Genomic DNA, 6923 nt, shown 5'->3' with positions numbered 1-6923 from the left:
GGAAACCCTGTACAGGGTCGCTATGAGTCAGAACCGACTCCACGGCACTTAACAACAACAGCAACAACAGCCTAGTGTACTTAGCAGGCTTCTGACTTGTGACAGTGGTTTCTGTCCCCGTTCAGTCTCCATGTTTAACGTTCCCTGATCATGTCATAAAGACCTTTTGTATGCTGGCGTGTTACAATCAGGGTCTTCGCAGGGGCACACCTTGCCGATGGTTGTCAGTACTCCTCTGCATCCGTTCTTTGATCTTTTATACATGCCTCCATGTCATTCCATGTTGGGGTCACCATGAGCTGCTGGCTTGAGAAGTGGTGAAATGAGGCTGTGGTGGGAGAGTGAATAAGGTGAAGGTGTCAGGGACCTCGTGGAGATGACCCGGAAGGGGGGCATGTGGAAAAGTCTGTGTGTGTGGGTGTGTGTGTGTGGGGTGATGTTTGTGGTGACCAAGGTCACTCAATGACCTTGACCATTGATGTTGATGGAGGCCTCAGGACAAAGTGAGCCTTGAAAGTTGTCTTGTGACTTTCTGACTCACTGGTGTTTTACAAGGAGAGGGGCTGTTTTAACCCTCTGCCCAGCCTCTCTCTGAGTACTCCCTGTGTCTTGCATCCTCTGTGGTCAGTGCTGGCACCATGGTATCCCCACTCCATGAGCCCACCCCAAAACGCCTGAGTCAGTCCAAAGCTCGGCTGGATCCTTGAACCCCAAAGCCTCAGGTGCTTCTGATGTAGCCAGTCACAATTGTACACCAGAAACTTCCAGCAGACCTAAGTGTTTGAAGCTGCTTCAGTTATCAGGAGTTCTCCCCTTGGGGAAGTCTCACACCTTTTTGATTACGTCTATCATCATTATTAATCTCCTCATACATCCTCACTGTTGTTGTTGTTGTTGGTAACTACTGCTGAGTCAGTTCTGACTCATAGTGACCCTGTCTAGGGTTTCCAAGGAACGGCTGGTGAACTCAAACCGCTGACCTTGCATTTCAAACCGACCTTGCCAGCTCCAGCATTCTTAAAGACACAACCTTTGGACAGTCCAGTGGGAAGTCAGTGTAAATGGACATTGTGCTGTTCACCTCCATTCCGTCATGGCTTGTGTGAGCCCACTGGGATTTTTCCAGTGATTTTCCCATCCATGTCCTGACACATGGACATGCTCTGGTAGGTCATGTGACGCTCCCTTCTGCTCCTCGTTCTTGGACACAACCACAGACCCCATTAGGGAGGCTTGGTCTGATACCACGAGGGCGGTTTTCCTGCAGGAATGTGTGCGTGGCATCTTTCCAAGTGGTCATCAGGCCGAGTGGGCATAGGAAGGGGACCAGGGACCCATTCCCGCCTATGTGCACGTGCTCGTTGCCCTCCCCACACACAGTCAGCCTCCCCAGTGAGGGTTCCTGTGAGAATGGAGAAGTCAGTTGGAATTGGACATGTGGGTGGACATTTGTCTTTCATCCTGTCCTCATGTGTGTCCCTGCTGTGCATCAGCAGGAAGACCCTAACTTCAGAGCTGGTCTTCTTTCTGGGGAAGCTGGGGCCCTGATGACTGGAACCCCTTGGGGTGAGGGCGTAGTGTCCTCTGAGGAACAACAAGGCCATCTGAAAGTGGGGAGCAGCAGGCTTGGAGCTTTGCTTTCTGCTGTTGTTTAAGAAGAGAAAAACAATTGAAGAGGTCTAGGAAAGCATTCCTGGAGGCGATTCCATCTGAGGTGACTCAGGCGGTCCCTTTGATTCTTCTAGCCTTCAGGTTTGTTTTAGCTTGTCGGTATCAGGACAGCAAATTCCCTTTCCTTTTATGTGAGAAATTCCACACAATGCTCTCTTCTCTGTACTTGGGCCTTCTTTATTCTCACCTGCAGAAAGCACTGGAGGGCAGGCCCTGCCCCCTACCTGTGGCTACCAATCGAGGGAGGTCCTGCCCAGAAACTGCATGATTTTTGCCCTGCTTGACAACTATTAACAACAACAACAAAGCTACATCTCCACAAAATTGACTGCTAGTGTGGTGCTGCAGAGGATCATCACTGGACTGTGAACCACAAGGTCGGCAGTTCAAACCCACCAGCTGCTCCTCGGAAACCCCATACAGAGTCACTATGAGCTGAAACCAACTCCACGGCATATATCAACAACAACAGTTCTAGATATTCTCTGGAGAGTTCCGTAATACATGCTTTTCAGATCATAGATGTGATCCCTTAGTATGCGTGTCACTGGCATTTGGGGTGGAAGAAGTCATTGTTGGAGAGGTTTGTGCTAGGAATCACAGAGCACCCCTACTTCCGCCCACCAGATGCTAGTGGCCACACCAGGCATGGAGATGAAAAAAGATATCTGACATTTCCAGATATACTCCTCACCATGTCTTGGTGCCAGAACACCCGCAAGTGGCATTTGCCAACTTTTTCTCTTTGTGGTCGCACTGTAGGCCCGCAGCGAGGTGCAAGGCGGGAGTCCAGCCTGGCAGGACATTTATCACTTTGGAAACTGGACTTCCATTAGGGTCTCAGTGTATGTCTGGGAAGGAGTCTACTTCTCGTCTCTTAGCTAAGGCCACTTTATTTGCCCCCACACCAAAAGTTGATTTAGAAACACTTCATTGAACAGACAAAAAACTCAATTCAACAAACAAACAGAAAAGTAAGAAAGGATTCCTGGTGTCAATCCCTGATGTGCCTTGAAATCAAACCTGGACACTTGAGTGAGGCGACCTGTAGGCTTAGGGCTCAGCTTTGCCCAGGGCTCTCGGCCCCAGTGTCAGAGACAGGAAACCCCAGTGTTCTCCCACTGCCCACCTGTCACGTCCCACTTGTGTTAGATCATCAGGAGAGATCACTAGTCAGAGGGCCCCTGCCTTTTACTGTGTCTACAAATGGCAGATTTGAAAACTTCCCTTGTTGTTGTTGCAAAGTGCTGTCCAGTCGGTTCCGACCCATAGCGACTGTTTCCGAGGAGCAGCTGGTGACCTCCCTAGGGTTATTGAAAAAAGAAATCACTAACAAATTTAGATTTAATAGCGTCTTCCATAAGTTCCTGAAATTGGACTCATTTTGACCAGAACTTCTCCCTGTTCAACAATCACTGGGTTTGTTTTCCAAAAGAGGGAAACGATTCCAATACACCCTTCACTCGTAAACACCTCCCCTTTACCTGTATGATCGCATACGTGTGTGTGTGTTTCTGAAACGGAGATGGTGGTGGATGTTGTTCAGTGCCATTGAGTCAGTTCCTGTAAAGGGTTTCCAAGGAGCGACTGGTGAGTTTGAACTGCTGACCTTGCAGTTCAAACCAACCTTGAGGTCCAGTTCTTATCCTACAGAGAGCAATTGTTTTCTTTGCTGTTGCTATTTCATTGTATGTTTCCCTAGACAAATTGTTTCTCACCCTCAGGCCTGCTGGCTTGGCCAAATAACTGTTAATGCATCCTTAAACATTCTTTTTATTTGCCAAATCCTCATTATTTTGTTAGAATCTATCTTGCAGTCAAAATATCCTCAGGGGAAAAACAGTGAATGAGGTGTGTCAGAAAAATGTGACAGGGAATATATGCAAATGAGTCTCTATGAGTCATAGTGCTGCTCTTTAAAATGTCTGCTCAATGTGTCCTCTTTTTGTTATAAAAGTACTTTTAACACACTGAGATGAAATGTAGGAAGGAAGAAGAGTGTGGCCATCCACACTCAGTGAGAAAGCTGCTCCCATTCTCCATGGGCCCTTCACTCTTGGTTTACAGTAACTGTTGGATTGTCTTTGCATAAGTGCATTACCACTTTGTGGTTTTTTTCCCCTCTCAGCATTCCTTCGCACAAATCACTTTTGTTGTTACGTAGTCTCTGCACGTGTACAATTTAATGTTGTTAGCTGGTGTTGAGTTGCTCAGGGACATCCTACGTACAGCTGGATGAAATGTTGTGCCACCACCATGCATGGTTGTGAATCAGACAATACCGATCAGAAGGTTTTCATTGGCTGATTATTGGAAGCAGATCACCAGACTTTTCTTCCTACTTTATCTTAGTCTGAAAACTCAGTTGAAGCCAGTTCAGCATTATAGTAGCCCGATGCTTCCTCTGACAGTAGAATCCAGGTCTCTACTTGTTGTCGCAGTTCAGTGCTGTTGAGTCAGTTCTGACTCATCATGTAGGGTTTCCGAGGAGCAGTTGGTGGGTTTGAGCTGCCAACCTTGCAGTTTTTCTATCAGGAAGCAGTATGAGGAAGGAATATGTTGGAGTTATGACGGTTTTCTTTTGTTTTGCAAAGATAATGTCTATTAGAGTGTATTGTGCATCGCTGGGAAAGTTAAGAGTAGAGAGGAGCAGAGGAGATGGGGGCCGCCTGCTGTGAATCTGACGTTTGAACTTGGACTTTGCAGCTTGAGTGTTGGGTGACCTGCATTCTCTGAACTGTGGTTTACTCTGAGCTAGAAGGTGGAGGGCTGATTGGGACAATAAGGGCTGTGTTGGTACGCCAGGGGCACAGCTCAGGCTCTGGTGGGATGGAGGAAGGAGAGGTTTGCTCTGCGTTCTGTGTGACTGCACTGTAGTCTAGTTCATCTTTCCAGGAGACCCAGCCAAGCACAGTTTCTGACTTTATGGCAAGCAGGAATGTTGTGTGGATCTGGCCAGCAGATTTGGGCACTTAGTCTGATACCTAGTGACGCTATGCTTTAACAGCATGGGCCTGAAGAGCCAGATCGAGCATCTCCTTTGGCACCTTGTTTCCTTCTCTCCTCTCCCACCCTTGAGATCTGCAAATGGGTCCCTGCCCTAGGAAACCTGTTCTTTCTGCCTTTGTTACCAGCTAAAGTTATGGTCACGTGCTGAGTCACCCTAGCTCCTGATGGCAATGTCCTTGCCTCTTCCTATCCCCGCCTCCTCTCCTTTACCCCAGCCCACCACCAGCTCAGCTTCTTGTTTATACTTCCAGTCACCATTGCCCTCAGCCCCAGGACTTGGCCTCAACACTGATGTCCTCTCGCTGCCGTCTCGGTTCCTGTCATCTGTTCTCTCCTACTTTTTCCTTACGATCTACTGACTCTCTTCTTCTCCAGAGCTAAGTCTAACTTTGAGCCTGGCAGAGGTCCTCCGTCCGGGACTCTGCATTCATCCAGAGCCATAGCCTAGCCAGTAAGCTTTATCTCCTTGTTCCGGTGATAAAAAGGTTGGGAGATTGGATACGGGAATGGGCAGATGAATGGATGTTGTTGAATGCCGTCGAGTCTATTTCGACCCATAGCTACCCTATATAGGGTTTGCAAGGAGTGACGGGTGAGCTTGAACCACTGACCTTGCGATTCAAATGACTTTGCAGTCCAGTGCATTAACCTGATGTGGATACTTGTAAATCAGCTAATCAGAAATTCAAAGGGCAGCTGATAACAGGCCCAAACCTCCATGTAACTTCAGGGTGTGGCGTCTCCATGACAGTACCTGTAAACCATGGCCTCTGTCCTTATTGATTTGCTCATTTGTCCCATAAGCAGTGCTTGTCAGCCTTGCCTGAGAAGCTCAAGGTGATGGAAACCCCCCTATCCTGGCATCTAGTTTGTAACACGAGGAGCTTGAGATGCAGACCCACAGACAAACACAGCTATGAGGGAAGGACCTCAGTCGGAGCCCTGTCTCGTGTGCCACGTAGCCAGAGGGGTGTTGTCCGTTTCATCCAGTTTGTTGCCATGTACTTGTTCTTAATATTCTGTCATAATTCTCTTGATTCCCATTTGGTCAGCTGTAATGCAGTTTTTTAAGGAGCTCTGGTAGCATAGTGGTTACGAATCTGGCTGCTAACCTCAAGGTCGGCAGTTCAAACTACCAGCAGTTCTATGGGAGAAAGATGAGGTTTTCTGCTCCCATAAAGATCGACACCCTCGGAAACCCTATATAGGGTCACAGCACGTAACCACCATCAATGCGATTTTTTTAAATTATGAAAACAACATAACATTTCAGAACATTTGGAATATGACATTTAAAATCAACCACAACATACGGTTGCTATGACTTAGTACCTACTCGATGGCACCTAACAACAACAACAACAACAACAACAACAACAGACAAATTCACCCTACAACCCAGAGTGGACTGTTTTGGGAAAAGTGTTTCCCAGGCTTTTGCTAAGTTTTTTATACACAGAGCTTGGGAAAATGGGAAGATGATTCAACGGCTTTAGTACAGTTTAAACTCAAGTCCTGAGGACTCTTTATCCACAAACACCACTGGGAGTAAGAGGAGGGACTTCATGCTTCACTCAGCCTCCGACTCGGTGTGTGCCATGACAGCTGAACGTCTATTTCCTCAGCTAGGAAATGGGGTTAAAGCACTGTCTTTCAGGATTATCCTAAGGGCTTCTTGGGTGGTGTGGGTATGACTGGCACATGTGTGGTTGTGAGGCTTTTTTTTATCGATAAATCTTTGAGGGACAAATTCCGAGCTTTTATTTATGGGTATGTTGTTGCTGATTTTAGGGCTGTCAAGCCAGTTCTGATTTATAGCGACTCTACACAACAACAGTATCGTAAGGAAATGCAATCATTTCTCTGTGCAATCCTTAACTATTGTGTTTATGTTTGAACCCATTGTTGTAGACACCTTGTCAAGTCATCTCTTTGAGGGTCTTTTTCACTGACACTCTACTTTCTCAAGTATGATGTCCAGCTGCAGGGACTGGTCCCTTCTGATAATACGCTCAAAGAAATCTCACCAGCTTTACTTCTAAGGAGCAATCTGGCTGTACTTTTTCCAACACAGATATGTTTCTTTTTCCGGCAGTCCATGGTACTTTCAATATTCTCTGCCAACACCATAATTCAAATGCACTGATTCTTCTAGAGTCTTCCTATTCGTGTCTTAACTTCCCCATGCGTATGAAGCAGTTTTCCTATTCGTGTCTTAACTTCCCCATGCGTATGAAGCAGTT

The 6923-nt window shown here is 47.0% G+C and overlaps 1 pseudogene; it reads left to right on the top strand.

The window, feature by feature from the left end:
- Positions 1–6923, top strand: part of LOC102817245 — a 14841-nt pseudogene that overhangs the window by 558 nt on the left and 7360 nt on the right.

This window comes from Chrysochloris asiatica, unplaced genomic scaffold (genome assembly GCF_000296735.1).
Source record: "Chrysochloris asiatica unplaced genomic scaffold, ChrAsi1.0 scaffold00384, whole genome shotgun sequence".
NCBI lineage: Eukaryota > Metazoa > Chordata > Mammalia > Afrosoricida > Chrysochloridae > Chrysochloris > Chrysochloris asiatica.
This window is presented reverse-complemented; position numbering and strand designations above follow the sequence as displayed.